Raw genomic sequence first — 16,454 nt, 5'->3', positions numbered from 1 at the left:
AATTTTATTTATTATGATTTCACCCAAATTAAGTTTTCTTTTGTGGTCCCCCTATCAAGGACAGTTTTCCTGAGTTAAGACTTAAAGGTCTATTTCAATCAACACAAAGTTTACTGGGCGCAATTTTAGCTTTATCAATTTTATTTTATGTTATTCCTTATTGTTAGTATTTCAAATTAAATAGAAAAAAGATTATAGTTATATTCATTTCATGGAGTTACAATCATTAATGGGGCAAATGTATAAGATTTGGGGTTTTAGTAGGGTTAGAATAAAGAGGTGAAAACATCTCATGTTGCTCACAGGCAAATCACACTCAGTCATCTAACACTGAATTCATCATCCTACCTAAAATTGCTTGAGGAAATCTGGCAGGGCATAATTAAAAAACAAATTAAATTCACCAGCATCCTCCAAACCCCACACTCAGCCAGCTTCTCTTTATTTTTCAATATTCGGCTCAAATGTTTCTTGGAAACATTTTCTGACATTAGCTTCTCCCGATTATGATAATAACTTTTGTTGTAGGTAAGTACTATTATTATTTGCATTTACAAGAAAGGATACTGAAGCTTGGAGAAGCTCAGCGACTTGTCTAGGATCACACAACCTAAGCTCAGATGTGTCGGACCCAGGGCCTGAGCTCTTAAGCACCAAGACAATCCCCTCTTCTGTCATACTGTTCTTATTGTACCTAATACATTATATGGTCATTGATTTATCTTTAATTTCTGCTCTACCAAACTATGACCTCCTTGAAAACAATGACCATCACCTCTGTACCTTACAGTGCCTCGTACAAGTCTTAACATGACACAGGTGCCTAACATATGCTTAATAAATGATTGGCTCTGCTATGAATTCTGTTTAGAACTGAATGTAATTTTAAAGTCTCAGGAGAGAGTCTGTGAGTTAACGCCTAAGTCAGTGTGGCTGCCAGACTCTCTCTGACCTTGACCCACAGCTATATCCCCAGGTTCTTGACTTCTTCCTTGATATCAAGTCCTTTCCTTCATGTGTCATATTTGAGTAAGCAAGAATTGGCTTCTTTCTTGCTGCCGTATTCTTTCAGGTCTGGGATCCTACTCTGCTCTCTCCATTCTTTCTGATGGCTGGCCCTCCGCAGTGTCAAATCCTTTCCAGCCTAGTCTCCAACTCCCAGTCTTAGTTTTCTGCCTATGTACTAGGACATATTTACCTTTCTGGTGCCTATGATCTGTTCTTTTAGGCTATTAGTAATTTTGCAGCCAAATGGCCTGGGCGGTGGTCTAAATCACCTTACCAAACTCTAAGCAGTGAAGAGAGGGAACTTCAATTCATTCTTCAAGAATAGCAAAGCCCATGGAAGACCCCCTAATTGCACACACCACTATTCTCACAAAAAGTCAGGGGACTCTCACTTCCAATGTCATTACTGACCCTACTGAACCATAATGATCACAGGAGCTGCCGAAGGATGCCAACCCCCTCATTTCCCAGTTCGCTTGGGGGATGGGGAGGTACCTTGAGGATGAGCGATCTATCTGAACAGAATCTCTTCAAACAGAAAACTGTACCCAAGAGATTACTAATCCCTCTGAAAGCAGATAAGTTGATAAGATGCAAGGACCAGTTCACGCTTGGAGAAGGATCTTCAAGAGGAGCTCAATGGCACCCAGCTGACTCCTTCATGGGAAATCTAAGCTAGGAATTCCCTTACTGCTTAGTGCAGATGTTTTTCTGTGGTGGTGATGGTGAGGCGTCAGGGTGGGGTGGAGAAAAGAGGGAGAAGTGAGGCAGAATTCAGCACTTGTCCTTCCCAGACACAGTTAACTCTTGAGGGCATAATCTTTAATGATTACACCTTATTTACGTATTACTTTACAGTTTACAGGCATTTCCAGATTTAATTAAGTTTCCAAACCTTACTTAGACTTACCCAAAATCTAGAGACTAATTGTATTAGTTTCCTAGGGCTGCTATAACATAATACCCTAAATAACATAACAAATTTATTGTCTCAAAGTCTGGAGAAATTTGAAATTAAGTTCTAGGCAGGATTGCTTCCTTCTAAAGGCTGTGAGGAAGAACCTGTTCTATGCCTCTCGCCTAGATTCTGGTAGTTCGTTGGCAAACTTTGGCACTCTTTGGCTTGTACATGCATCACCCTCATATCTGTCTTCATCTTTACATGATGTTTTCCCTGTGTGCATATCCCTATGTCCAAATTTCCCTTATTTATAGGGACGCCAGTCATACTGGATTAAGATCCACCCTAATCACCTCATTTTAACTTGATGACCTCTGCAAAGACCTTATTTCTGAATGAGGTCACATCACGAGGTACTGGGAGTTAAGACTTCAACACATCCTTTTGGGGGGCCGCAATTCAATCCATAACATTTACCCAGAGCTAGCAACCGCCATTCCTGAATCCTGATCACCTACTCATTCAGAAAATATTTAGTAAGTGCCCATTTGTTAGGCAGTATTCTAACTGATTAGGATTCTTCACTAAATAAGACAACTATGTCTTCTCTCTGAGATTTTAGAATCTAGAGGGAGGAGATATATAGTAAAAAGTAAACAATAAAAAGGCAAATTACATGACACGTTAAAATGTGGTCAGTGCTATAGAAAATTGAGGAAGAGCGAACAGGGTAAAGGAAATGGGAGAGATGATTTTAACTTTCAGTGAGGTGGCCAGAGAAGGGCTCACTGAGAAAATGACAACAGCAAAGACTTGAACAAGGTCGAGGAGTTAGTCATGTGGATATTTTCATGCAAGTGTTCAAGGCAGAGTAAACAGTCTATAGCCATGCCACCCTGAACCAGCCTGATCCCGTCTGATCTAGAAAGCTAAGCAGGGTCGGGCCTCGTTAGTACTTGGATGGGAGACCACCTAGGAAGACTAGGTGCTGTAGGCATAAAAAAAACAAAAAAAAAAAAAACAGAGGAAACAGCCAGTGCATTTAAGGAACACCCTTTTTAACCATGGATACTGAATATGACATTGTTCTTTTGGAATTGACTATGCTGGGCTGGTAAAACTTCTGCTTTATAAGAAAATGAGGGGCAGATCTTGAGTTGCGATGATACTGGACCTCTACTTTAACTTTTAGCAGAGTTAAACGTTCCCTGCCCTTTATCTCATAATTTAAATGTCCCCAGAGGCATGTGGCTTTAATGGGTGCAGTAGTCCAGGTCCGGAGATAGTAGGATTTGGGTGAACTGAAGAGCAGTGGACTTGCTTTCAGTGAACGGCGGCTACTCAGTTCTAGCCAATTGTTTCCATGTGGGAAATGAGCACTTAGTTTCACCAGAGTTTTTGAAGAATGGCTGGATATTTATATTTTTAATGTGAAAAGTTTCCAACTTTTAAATTACTGTTTTAAAACAAAATAGCTGTGGACCACATTCAGCCCAGCTGCAAGTATATGACTCCTGGGACAGGCAAACTCTGGAAAACTCTGAGCTTTTCAATAGTGACGGAGGAAACGGTACATTGAAACGGAAATAGATACTCCGAGTTGGCCTCTGTGAACGACTTGCCCCTTGATTCCAGGGAGGCAATCATAAGATTTAATGCTACTCAGAGGCCTCTCCAGAGACCCTCACTTTAACCTTCTCCCAACTGATACAGGAGATTGACTATAAGAGTTGGGACAACTCTTTTTTTTCCCCAGGAAAAAAAAAAAAAATGCCACGGACAAGTTCCTAACTTTACTGGGTTTCTATTAGAGTTATCAAGAAGGACTCTGGTAAGAAAAGCAAAATAATAGATCAACCCCTAGGACCAGAGCTATTCTTTGGAGCTGTGACAAAGTTCCTGGTCCTGAAGAGGGAATGATGAGTAAACTCCCTGATAAAAAACCCTCATCCTGCTTCCTGCCATCTCTGGTTAGAAGATCCCTATGTCTCTGCTTCATCATTGCTCTAATCCCCACAGCTTGGATCTTTCAACTCCTACCTCTAAGCTGTGCTCTGCCCTGTACTTGAACTCAACCACATTCCTAGTTCAAAGCATAATTTGGCAGTTTTCCTGACTCATGGTCCTACTTCTACTTTGTTCCTAGTCCTCGTTCCCGGGTTCCATTTTTTTTTTTTTTTTTTAAGCAAGACAACCCTTGGTTGACCTCACAGATTGCAAGGACCTTGTCAGCTTACAATCCCTTATTTATTTATTTATTTTTAATTTTTTACGCCTACAGCACCTGGTCTTCCTAGATGGTCTCCCATCCAAGTACTAACCAGGCCTGACTCTGCTTAGCTTCCGAGATCAGATGGGATTGGGCTTGTTCAGGGTGGCATGGCCGTAGACTCCCGGGTTCCAGTTTTGGAGTGCCATACCTTTGGTTCTTTCCAGTCCTCTGGAGAACTGACTCTGTTACCACATTGCCAAGACTCTGCTCCTTTGCTTTCTCCCAGGCTCCATGCTTCTGTGCTCCCACCTTGATGAGACTACTCACCTGCCATCCCAGGATGCATTGCCCTGACACCAATTCCATGCCTTCTTACCACCAAAATCTACACCAGTGGTTCTTGATGCAGGACAATTTTGCTTCTCAGGAGATATATGATAATGTCTAGAGATGTTGGTTGTCACAACAGGGGATGGGGGAGGAGAGATAAATGCTACTGGAATCTAGTGGGTAGAAGTCAGGGATGCTCCTAAACACAATAAAAAGGACAGCCCACCACAGCAATTATCTTGCCCCAAAAGTCACCAGTGCCAAAGTTAAAAAGCCGCTACCTACACATACTGAGCTGAGTCTGAGCTCCTTTTTTCTCTCTCCTGCTGCTGAATCTGCCTTTTTCCTGTGCGTGCTCTCATCTTAGAATCCTGGCTCAGCCTGGTCTGGTTCATTCACTTACCACTCAATAGTGCTTTTTAGAGGTTGCAAACTGCTGGTTCTTGTTTAATTCGACTGAAAAAGTGTTTTAAAATATTTGATGTAGATGTTAATATTTAAATATTGGGAGATTTCATAAAAAAGATTTCAATTTTTAGCTTCTCTTGGTAATTTATATTATTGGTTAATATGGGCCTGCATTTCCTAGAGCAGAATTTGCATTCTTTTTTTTTTTTTTTTTGCATTCCTTTTTAGACAAGGCGTGTACTCTCTGATTTGCCAAGATCACCACCACTTCTAAATCTCTCATTTAGGATACTTTCCAGCATGCTGTCAGACCTGGAATTTGCAATCTTTTCTAACGCCGTGCCTTGTGTATACTGAGAAATAAAATTGTTGAAAAAATTTAAACCGCACACATATGAGAGTGTGAATAGTGTGATAATGCAATTTTGAAATAATATGTGCAATCTCAAAGTAAAAATGTGGTCTACAAAGAAAGCTTACTACTTGTGCATTTGCGCCCATATAAATTTAAGAGCTTAAATATAAAGCAATGCATTTTTTAATGTTTAAAATTTAAATGTTTAATGTTTAAAAACCGATATTCTGCTGTATCATCAATCATGTGTATACTAATCTGTTTATTCCTGGTGAGATAAGAGAGAAAGGGCAAAAGAAATACAGAAAGAAAATATGAGGAAATTTGTCCTCAGTTTTTTTTTTTTTTTTTTTTTGAGAAGTGATGGGAAGATGTGCATGAAAACTCAGAAGTGAAACTGGAGGGATTTCTGGGCCCTAGAAAGGAGACTTGTTAGGCAGTAACCAGAAATGAAGATGGATAGAAGGTGAAATTGGTCTTTAAATCCAGGTTTAAGGGAAACATTGGCAGCTTCAAACAGGCGGCATCAAACTGTCTTGGCTGGCAGGCACCTTCCATTGAGACATCGTATAGTTTTCTCAGGTCGGAAGTGCTGTGAGGAGCACAGTGACAGTGCCAGAATGGGGCTTTTAGACTTGACTGAAAAGAGGAAATAGCTACTGTATTTGTCATAAACCATATGTGCTGCTGAAAGGCAAATAAGTAATTCTGACTGAAATAAAGGCTAATAAAGGTCTACATGATCATAACATCTTCTGAGTAGCCACTTAAGTAGGTGCCAGGCTGCATTGTGGACATGAATATATGCAGACCCACCCAAGTCTGTTAGAAACGTGCGAAAAAAATGTTTGGTGTTGAGCAAAGTCAGAGGACCATCCCTAAATTCTGTGGTTTGGCTTCTAAAGAATGCGAAGAGGCATACTTACTGCAGGGATTCAGCTGCTGTGAGGACCCGAGTTATCACTTTCCTGGGTTACATTTACCCAGATACTAGAGTGGCAAATATCTAGTTTTGGAGCACAGAACTAGCTACTGAATTAATCAAATCAGTTTCTGATCTATTCGGATTTAATAGATGAGAAAGATGAAACTCTTTTCTGAATAAATAGATTTCACTGCAAGAGTTTCTGGCAGAGAGTATAGTGATGAATAGTCTAAAAAATCCAGATGATTTTGGAAAAGGACATCTGGTAGAAATATGTATCCTTAAACTTTTCAATGTGGCTTTAAATGAGGCTTGGCTTTAGAGGGAAACATTTTGTTTATCTACCTTGACAAAATACAAAGATTTCTTCTGGCAGAACATCTGGTGAATGCAAAGAGGTTTAATTTAGTTCCAAAACGTTGAATAGGGTGGGTTTTCATGGACTATTGCAAAGATGTATACCTAATAGAATCTTAAGAAAATTTAGGCTCTAATCTACCTTAAATAGAGATAAGGATGCGAAGTGGCTGCTCTTTGTCTCTGTGGATTGCCTGTGTAGTGTTCTTCGTAGACCCTGTAAAAAACTCAAGAGCTGAATATATTTCCTGTGAAAACCATTGGGCCCTCGAGGGAACATGTATTTTGCTTCTGACTGATGACAGAAATGAGTTGAATGAATTAATGGGCACGAAAGAGAAACTCTCCCATGAAAACCACTGATCCATGACCCAGCAAACCTATGTGGTCAGCAAACTTTATTTGGCAAGGGCTGTCTTCTTAGGGAAGAGAGATTTCTTGAAAAGCCTGTGTGTATGTGTGTGGAACGGGGGAGGGCATGTATTTGGGGGCATTGTTGAGTATTTCCCACTATTAAATATAAACTGTACAGCACACCCCAGATTGTATTTAAGATGTTTGGCACCAGTAGAATATTTCGATGCCCTTTGGATGAACATGCTCTGCTTGGAAGGTGTTGAGGTATAGCAGTGTTTTATAAAGATACCTCATTTATTCATCCAAGGGAAGCAAAGGAGATTTAAATGGAAACTGAAAATTGGTTTAATATTGATGGCTACTGCTGGTTGGGAGGTGATAGAACAGTGATTGTAGGTTGTACCCTCCTACCCTAAGTCTGGGTATAGCCTATCCTTTAACAGAGAAGTATCTTGCTTATCTGTAGCTCCCAAGTTGTTTATTGCTTAACACCAGATATTAAGATGATCTTCCTTGGCATGTTAGGAAAAATGGAAATTTTTTGGTTTGGCTGGAAAAGAGACAACATAAAAGAGGGGTGATCTGGTAATGAAAGCTTTTGAAAGTCATGCTTTTGGATTTTACTCCATTGCCAGTTGGGAGCAAATAAAAAGGTTTGTAAGAGGGAGTGACATCACCAAGTCTTTGTTTTTGTAAATATCTTCTGGTAGCAGTTTGGGAGAACATTGCCACAACTGAAGTCAAAGATGGGAGGGCCTTAGGCAGTGAGAGTGAGAATGGAGATGAGGGAGAGATATCTGAAAGACATTCATTTAAGAAATTAATAAAAATTTTTAGGAAGCTTAGCTAAAGAGTATAAGCTTCACGGTAACTTATTTTTTAGAGTTGGCATGGAAAATAGCATTAGATAGAAAAGATAATTTTAGGCATTTAAATGTCTTATTCACTTTTAAAGGCAGTAGGGCTGAGAGAGAGGGTTTCTTTTATAAAAAAGAAAAAAGAAAAAACAATTGAATCAAGTGGAAATAAAATGATACCTGTTTTTACTCTGCTGGCATCAAGATCTTTTCATAAAAGTCACTTGCAGGCTGATTGGCTTGTCTAACCCTCGTGTTTTACTTGGAAGGTTTAAGACAACAGCACAGATTTGAAAACTCAATGCCTATTTACTTACCAGTTGTTCTAACGTTCCACCCAGGAATTAGTGTCCTGGCTTCCAGGATCTGTATGGCTCTGTTAATTTCTGGGAGAAAACAGAGTGAATGATTAACGTCGGGTCAGGGAGAAACTTTTAGGCTTTTTTTCCTTTGCAAAACTTTAAGATCATTAGCACAGGCAGAATGTAAATAACAGGCAATAAAATGGTCTTTGGGCTATGGAGTCGGAACTCCTCCCTTTAAATCCCAGCCCCCTCTCTTTCTGGTTGCAGAATCTTAGACAAACCAACTGCTATGCTACCTCACCATCTCGGTTTCCTCCCCACTTGTAGAATGGGAAGAGTAATGGTATTAAGTCATGGGGTTGCAGTAATGATCACACAAAGAAATCCTCAAAAAGCGGTCAGCTCAATACTTGGCACAGAAAGCATGCTCGATCACTGCAGAGGTCATTATAACCAGTTTCAAACTAAAAGCAAAGCAGCATACAACGGAGGGGAAGATGAAAAGAAAGTAGGATATCTTTGGGTTACTTCACAAGAAGGGTAAGAAGTTTTAAGCAGAGATTTAAAATTCGTTGTTTTGTGGGTTTCATATTTGTAAAAAATATTGAATCTGTATGGAGTTCATGCATTGGTAGATGCCTGCCCTTTGAAGGTAGGAGTTGGGGGACTCATGTGTCTAGCCCCCAAATGCCATTATTATCTCCCATATCTGGCCAAGAGTGGTAAGAAAATAGAATACTGTTCAGCATTATATTTCTCTTACTTTTCTCTTTTAAAAGAACTATTTATTCACCTTTGATTAAAGGATATGGCCTAGGTCTTTATCTCACTTCTCTCCAAATATTACCTAGAGTCTGGGGAAGAATCGCCATCATTGATGATATAATGTTTCAAAGCCTTGATCATAGCAGAAAGAAATCCCCAAGTCGGTATTTCCTTGAAAAGGGCTTTCTATGTGTACAAGAAATTTTTTAGCAGGAAGAATGCAGGCCCTGATTTGAAAACCTTGATGTCACAAGACTTCTGTAACTTTATTTTTGTAGGGCCTGTGACTAGTAGCTATTGAAGACCTGAATTGTCCCAATTTATGTTTTGGATATTTTCATTCGTACAAACAGTCAAAACTAAAGCTTTAATTCTTTTTAATATATTCTGGGCAGTGTTATGTCTTCTGAAGAACTGATTGTGGAAGCAGCAGTCACAACAAGGTACAGATTATAAAACATCTAATAAATAGATATTACTGATGGTTGGCTATGACTGTTTTTGTGTGAGTCTAGAATCTTTAGTCATGACTTGAAATCTCTGCAAACAGAGAGATTCTTCAGAAAAGTCAGAGGCACACAGTGGAATTCTGTGCTGCTACCAAAATATACCTCTGTTTTCTATTTCATCATTACTTGGCACTAAAGATATGTTTGTTCTCAATCACATATTATCAATGACATTTACATAAGTCTAGGGGCAATACTCGGTTTAAGGTGGAAACTGGATTGGCAGCCATTATTTTCTTACGTTAATTTATATTAGATTATTTCCTTTCTTAAAGAAAGAGAACGCTTTTTTCCTAAAGGAGAGGAATATTCAAGGAATTTTCAGAATATATTGAAGTTGCAGCAACTTCACAAAACAATACTGTTCATCATTCAGAGAGGTAGTAAGTGAACTCAGTGATGAGGGTGGAAGGGAAACTTGTTTTGGTAACAACGGTAATGTTTTTTCAACACAGCAGCCAGCAAAGAAATAGAGGGAGGAGGGAAGGACAACGTTTCTAGAACTTCCTCTCATTCTTACAAGATTATGCCTGAAAATATTTTTTGCTTTTTATTCTCCCTAGGAGGAGCTAGGAGGGAGGGAGTAAGGATAAAATGTAGTAGTGGAAAATAAAATAAAGCACAAGTTGAAAGACTTGCCCATTGATCATAACTAAACAATTGGAAACCAGAATTATAGCTGTTCAGACTGGAGAATGTTGAAAACCTACCAAACAAACCAAACAAAGAGATACATTGCATTAGGTGGGCACTAAGGGTGTTTGGGCAGAGCCTGAATGGCTGCTGGATGGGGATACTCTAGAAGGTATTGATGCATGTGTGAAGGGGGCCTTTAACATCATCCTTTAAAGACAAGAATCTATGACAATGTATAGATATCATTTTTGAGCTTTTATTCTCCACTGATTAGGAAATGGAAAATGAGGAAAATTAAAGAAACCATTCAGTTGGCAAGTTGGCATGGTTAGAATTCTTATCCAAGTTTGTAAATGCCCATATTCTTAAACTTTAAGCACCCAAAGCATGAGAATCCTCTCTCAAAAGTGTTTACAGCAAGAATGACACTGAATTTAGAGAATAATTCTACTTTTTTTTTAGACCTGGATCTGTGGCTGAATGAAAAAACAAAACAAATAAACAAAAAAAATCCGTCACCTTTCCCTGCAAATGAAGATGACTAGATAGGAGGAAACTCAGAATCATAAGAAAAAGAAAGCTACTTTGGTTCTTTCTTAGACTCTTCCTCACCACTCCCTACCTCCTACCCTTAGCTCCAGGCCAAGTGGAGCCAGCTTGTAAGAACAGTTTCTACTTTGTGTTCCTGTCATAGCTACATATTAGTACTGTGTCAGAGGTTCACATTTATCCAGAATCTATCCCATCCCTGGAACTGACTCTGCTGTTCAACTCGTTGACAAATATGGAAAAGAGAAAAAGCCAAATTGTCAGACCAAGAACTTAAATCAACTCCCATCTAGCCTATGGCAGCTGGATTCTGAGGACATGCAGGCAAATGCATATTCTTTACTTCTTCGTAGAAGCTTAGGTCCCAAGTTCCCTTTTGGTCCCTCTTGATCAAGCAGACCCCGTATGAACCTGGAGGCCTACATTTGTCCAAGATCCGTACCTTTCCTCCTAGAAACTACTGTAATTTCTTCTTGTCCTTCTAAGAGCAAGAGTACTTTCAAATGGTGTGTATCCAGATCCTGGCTTAACACTTCAAACACAGGACTTGGATGAGAGAGTAGAAAATCAAAAGGAAGAAAACTTTTAACCCAGTTTCTAGTTCTGTTCAAAGCCTTCCCATCAAACGTCACTGTGAGGCTCTCAGGAATCCATGTTGTCTTCTACCTAGCAGAGCCCTTGAAGGAGACTGAGTTCATTACAGGAGTGGTGTCCCTTAGAGGTTAGCATGACCTACTTTCACACATCTCAAGTTTTCCCCCATGCTCTTCAGCCTCAGTTTCTTAACAAAACAAATGAGAGCTTTTTTATCTCAGTATACTACTGAGTGGTTTGTGATCCATCTCCAAACATCTGAATACCTCATTTTATACATTCGGGGATTCCTTTATAGTCATCACAGTCATGGGAATATTTTTTTCTTGGTTTTCCCATTGGTCCACCCAAACGCTTAGATTGAATGATGCAAAGCCAAGATTAGGGTGAGGCAAGTGAGGTTGAGTCGTTCAACCTCAAGTTCAGGGTCAGATCCTGACTTCACTTAAAATTTTGATATATTGTTCAGCATGGGTTTTTTGTTGTTGTTGTTTGTTGTTGTTGTTTTTTTTTGCATTAATTTTGTTTACTAAGCTTTTTGGCACCTGTTAAAATTTTGCCTTAGTTGCCTCACCTTAGTTCCTCCCTTGCCATGACAGTTGACTCATTTAAGTCCTCAGGTACTAGGAGGTAGACTGGTATATTGAAAGAACATTGTAACGAATTTTAATTCTGCATGTCACTAGCTGCATAGCTTTGGATGAGTCACCTTCCTACTTGAGACCCCAGGTGCCTCCTCTGGAAAACACAGGTAACATTTAGTAATAAACATTTATGAGAAGCTCAAAGATGGCAGGACAGTGTATTCTAGCCCTTTTACTACTCTCCATGCCTCCAAGCAGCACCAAAATCCAGCGCTTTGCACAGAGTGGGCATTCAAAAAATGTCTTCTAGTAAGTTGTGTGTGTGTGGGTTTTTTTCACATTGAAACAAATATATGGACCAAGGTCCAAAATAAAAAGCCTACACAAATTAAAAACATTCTGCAAATGGAAACAAACCCTACCCAAACAAGAATACTGTCCCTCCCTCATTCCTCCCAGAGAAAAGAATGAATTTGAAATCATTGTTCTTCCTGATTCATTTAAGTATGACAGTCTTACTGCCTTTTTCCCTCCAGGAAATAGTCTATTCAAATATTTCAGGTTATGAGCGAACTAGACTTATGTAATCATTCAGCCCTCAGGGATTTCTTTCCATCTAAAGATACTAGTACCACCCTAATGAGTCACATTTCATAAAATGTGACATCTGTGAGAAAAGGTTATAAACATGTAGCAGTGCCTAAAACAGCTGTACAGCTGCAAAGGAAACAATCTCCACTTCTTAACTAGTTCTTCATACTAAAGTCTGCATAACGAGACAGTAGGGGGAGAGAGCATTTGTGCATATAGCTCAAAAACTTTTTTATTTTTCCCACTTCTTTCTCTGACTAACAAAGAAAAGGAGGAAGGAAGGAAGGGAGGGAACCAAAACAGATGACTCTATTTTAAGAGCTCTTTTCTTTATTCTCAGCTCATTTTATATGCCGCCTTTCCCATGTACTTACTTTCTGACCAGTGGTAGAAGTTTGAGGAAAGAACAACTTCTGAGACCTCTAACTATATTATTTTACAAATTGGCTCTGAACACAGTAAGTATACAGTAAAATAATTATTTAATATATGCCTTTTCATATTTGATATTACTCACCTTGTCTCAGAAACTTGAGGAAAATAAGTGACCTTGTAAAAGGTCATTAAGATTAATGGTTCATGAGAAAGAATGGTAGGTGTGTATTTTCACCTTCCCTGTCATCTCAGAATTTTGGATAAATCAAAGCCAAGTGCTTCTCCAGGTACTAAAGACCAAGAAAGTAGTCAGAAACTATCTTGGCATCTATGTAAGTAATATAATATACCTTCATTGAAAAATAATTCAAGTAGTTTACTTCCTGGTAAGGAACTTTGAAAGAACTCAGTAACAAACCACTTGATACAATAAAATTTCTTTTTAAAAATTCTATTTTTAAAGCTGGTTCCTATATCTTTTCTGCTCATCACAGATTTTCTCTAACGAGGCAAAGTCAGACAAACCATTTCAACCTAATGTCTGATTCCCTGAAACTATGTTTAATAACTCACGTGACTAGTTATTAAAAGCAAAAATGCTTTGTAAGTCTAAGCTCATCCTTAAAACCAGCTAAGAATAGTCATATTAATAGTGGCCATACATATCCTATGATGAAATCACTTTAGCTTGAAGGTTCTGAAAAGAAAAATTCACAATGACCATTCTCTTACTTCTAAAAAAATCTAATTCTACCATACTGACCTGGAAAATGGGACCAAAAGGCAGTGTCCAGAGTGTTCTTTAGAAATTTAGAAAACCTGTCTTCTTTAACTTCAGAATTCACTTGTTAAGCAACACTTGCATCGAACTTTGTGCCAGTTGTAGTAGAAAACAAATCATCTTCTCCAACAGGTTTTCCTAGCTGATAATATGCATAAGCAGCAGTTATAGGCTCTGAATTATTTCACTAAAATGGATTTGGTAAGCCTACAATTAAAGAGATACATAGTCTGGACTAAGGGCATATTCTGTGCCTTTGCGTCATCTATGAGAAGGCAGTCATGTGATGCGCCCAGGAGGAGACCCAATCAACCACTTTTGGCTGCATTTCCATGGGATGTGCACCAATCACCAAAGGGACTGAGATGAGTGTTCTTTGGTGACCTGCTCTGACATTTAGACCTGCTAAATTTCTGCCCAAATACAAGCTTTCTTCTTGACCATGAGCTCAATGTGAGTCAAGAAAGGGATGTGACAGCTTTAAAAAAAAAAAAAAAAAAGGTGAATTTGCCCTTCGGCTTTTTAATAAAATTGGGGGAAGTATTTGTCCACCTCTACTTGACCTGGTCAGACTGCACCTGGGGGTATTGTATTCTTTTCTGGGAATTATAATTTAAGAAGAACAATGATAAACTAGAGCACGTCCAGAAGAAAGGGAACAGGATGGGGAGAAAGCTGAAAAGTACATCATGTGACGGACATTGAATGAGTTGGTGGAAACTATTTATCCTGGAAAAGAAAGGGCAGGGTAACTTTTTTCAAATGCTTCAAAGGCATATAAGGGAGGAAACTGTTTTATCTGGTCAGAGAGTAAAACTAACAATATGAAAGAAAGAGACATGTTAGCTCAATGCAAGGCAAAACTTTCTAAAGCTTATAGTTTTTTAAAATTGGCATTTATTCATTTAATAAGTATTTGTTGAGCATCTACTGTGTGGTCCAGGCCCTGGAGAAATAGTGGTGAATAGCAGTGGAAAGAACCCATGGAGCTTTCATTCTAGTACACAGCTGTGTCAGATGATGGCACATTTCTCATACTTGGAGATGTTTAATGAGGCAACCATAAATTGAGGGTTTTGTAGCAGGAAATCAAGGAATTAATCATGACTGGACTTGATGATGTGTAAATTTCTGCCAACCTTAAAACTCTATGTTGTGGTTACTCTAATGTTATACTTGATGCAGTTTGAAGGCTCTCCTGGCCATTGACCAGGATGTACAGTTCTGATTCTGTTGCTTAGCCAGTCTTCTATCAGTCAAAAAATACATGCAGTGCTGCCTCTACTAAGTTTTTTTTAGAGGGATTGTGTGGCATGGAAGGTAAAGAGAGAGGACACTAAAATTTCTTCCATATATGATATATAGCGAAGGAAAATAATTTTTCTTATGTCCCATTTTATCCCCAAAGATCTAGTTGCCATTTCTAGTCCTTTTAATCTTTTTCAACTTGCCATTCTTAGTTGGTGAATGGGAGTTCTCCCTTTACAAGTCAATTTCTACTATTTAATCTCTTTGGAGTCAGGGTAGCTAAAGATCATAGAATCATAGTCTGTTAAAGTGGGATGAAATGTTAGAGATAATTTAATTTATTCCTTTCATTTTATACATGAAAAAACAGAAATTTAGCAGAATACTTTAAAATAAGACCTAAAGACAGAAGCACTAATAACTACCAGAATTTTAGGAAGACTATCTCTTTTGGGCCCAGAAAGATTTATAAAGAATCAAGCAGAACATCTAGAAATTACAAAGTTAATATTGAAATCTAATTTAATAGATGCATAAAATGATAGCTTAGACCCAGTTGAAGAGAGGATGTAAACTAGCAGATCTATCTGAAGAAGTTATCCAAAATGTAGCATAAAGAGATAATGAGATGCAAAATATGAAAGAAGCTAAGAAATGAGAAGTAGAAAGTAAAAGTCTAACATATATCAAACTACATCAAAGTTTCAGAAGGGTTGATAAAGCCTTGTGTTAACTAGGTGGTTAAAAGTGGGTTCACAATCAGAAGCTAGTTTACATTTGGGTATTTTGATATAATAATAGAGAATTATACAATAATGTCCATAATATTCCTGATCAGGACAGAGGATGACTGGTTTGGGTAACATTCAATCTGGTAATTTTCAGAGGTGTCAATTGTCCTCTGGAGTGCAGAGGGGACACTTATTGTTCTATCTTGATAGCATCACATCTTTGGTTTGGGAAGGATCATCTTTGAAAACAGGGTCCTTCTGGTCTTCGCCTAAATATGGAGCAACTAACTCCATAAAAGAATAAAATCGGAAGATGAGAACTCATCCTAGCATGAAATCAGGACCATAATTATAAGACCTTTAGTAAAATTATGAAATGCTTATACATTTCTCATATTGATCATGTTTCTATTATCTACTTTGCTCTAGTGGTTAATAATAAAAGCCTTAAGATACAAATAAAATTTGTGGAGCAAAGAATATGGGAGTTGGAGAGATTTGTGACCAGAGACGTGGGGAGTAGAATCAGCTTCAGAGGGACAGGGTAGTGTCTGAGTTTCTGGGGCCCTTCTGAGATAAGAAGAGAAAATGGGAGCTGGTTGAAGCCTGGTTCTAAGGCTGAATAGTAGAAAAAGGCAGGTGGGATTCCCCAACGATGCAGTCACTGCAGTCTGCGTAACTCTTTGGTCCTTACTGTATTCAGATATGAAATGACAGCACAGATAGATCTTTCCTAAAGACGGCAATGAGAAAGTAACAGCTCATAAGCTGGGTGAAGTTATGTTTTTGGCGATGGTGTTATGTAGATATTCTTTTAAAATTTTTCACTAGAAAAACTCTACAAATACTGGACTCAATGTAAAAATCATTGTTTTAAATGTATGGCTGAGCTGGCAAGAAAGAAAGGAAAATCCTTAGCAGCTTGAACTGAGATGGAAGCAAGAATCCAGAGAGACATCAAAGCAGTTGGCTGTCCTATGGTCCACGTGGCCTCTCCTTTGTTGTCACCACTGTGCAAAGCTCAGAAGGTAAAATGTAGGACCTGGAAATTTTCTTGAATGCCTGGAATCAAATCC

At 38.6% G+C, this 16,454-nt stretch overlaps 1 protein-coding gene and 2 pseudogenes across 2 annotated transcripts in view; 1 reads left to right on the top strand and 2 right to left on the bottom strand.

Moving 5' to 3' along the window:
- The window catches only part of GPR1 (G protein-coupled receptor 1), a 42,410-nt gene that overhangs the window by 3,379 nt on the left and 22,577 nt on the right, over positions 1-16,454 (bottom strand). For both annotated transcript variants that reach the window (XM_023536297.1, XM_023536298.1), the window contains exon 4: positions 8,028-8,096. The gene's annotated coding sequence lies outside the window, so the exon portion shown is untranslated. The remainder of the gene's footprint in view (positions 1-8,027; positions 8,097-16,454) is intronic.
- On the top strand, positions 2,788-2,906 carry LOC111745351 (annotated as a pseudogene).
- On the bottom strand, positions 4,182-4,300 carry LOC111745370 (annotated as a pseudogene).

Source organism: Pteropus vampyrus, unplaced genomic scaffold (assembly GCF_000151845.1).
Source record: "Pteropus vampyrus isolate Shadow unplaced genomic scaffold, Pvam_2.0 Scaffold152, whole genome shotgun sequence".
NCBI classification, from domain to species: Eukaryota; Metazoa; Chordata; class Mammalia; order Chiroptera; family Pteropodidae; genus Pteropus; species Pteropus vampyrus.
The sequence above is the reverse complement of the archived record's forward strand: the minus strand, read 5'-3'. Positions and strand labels throughout refer to the sequence as shown.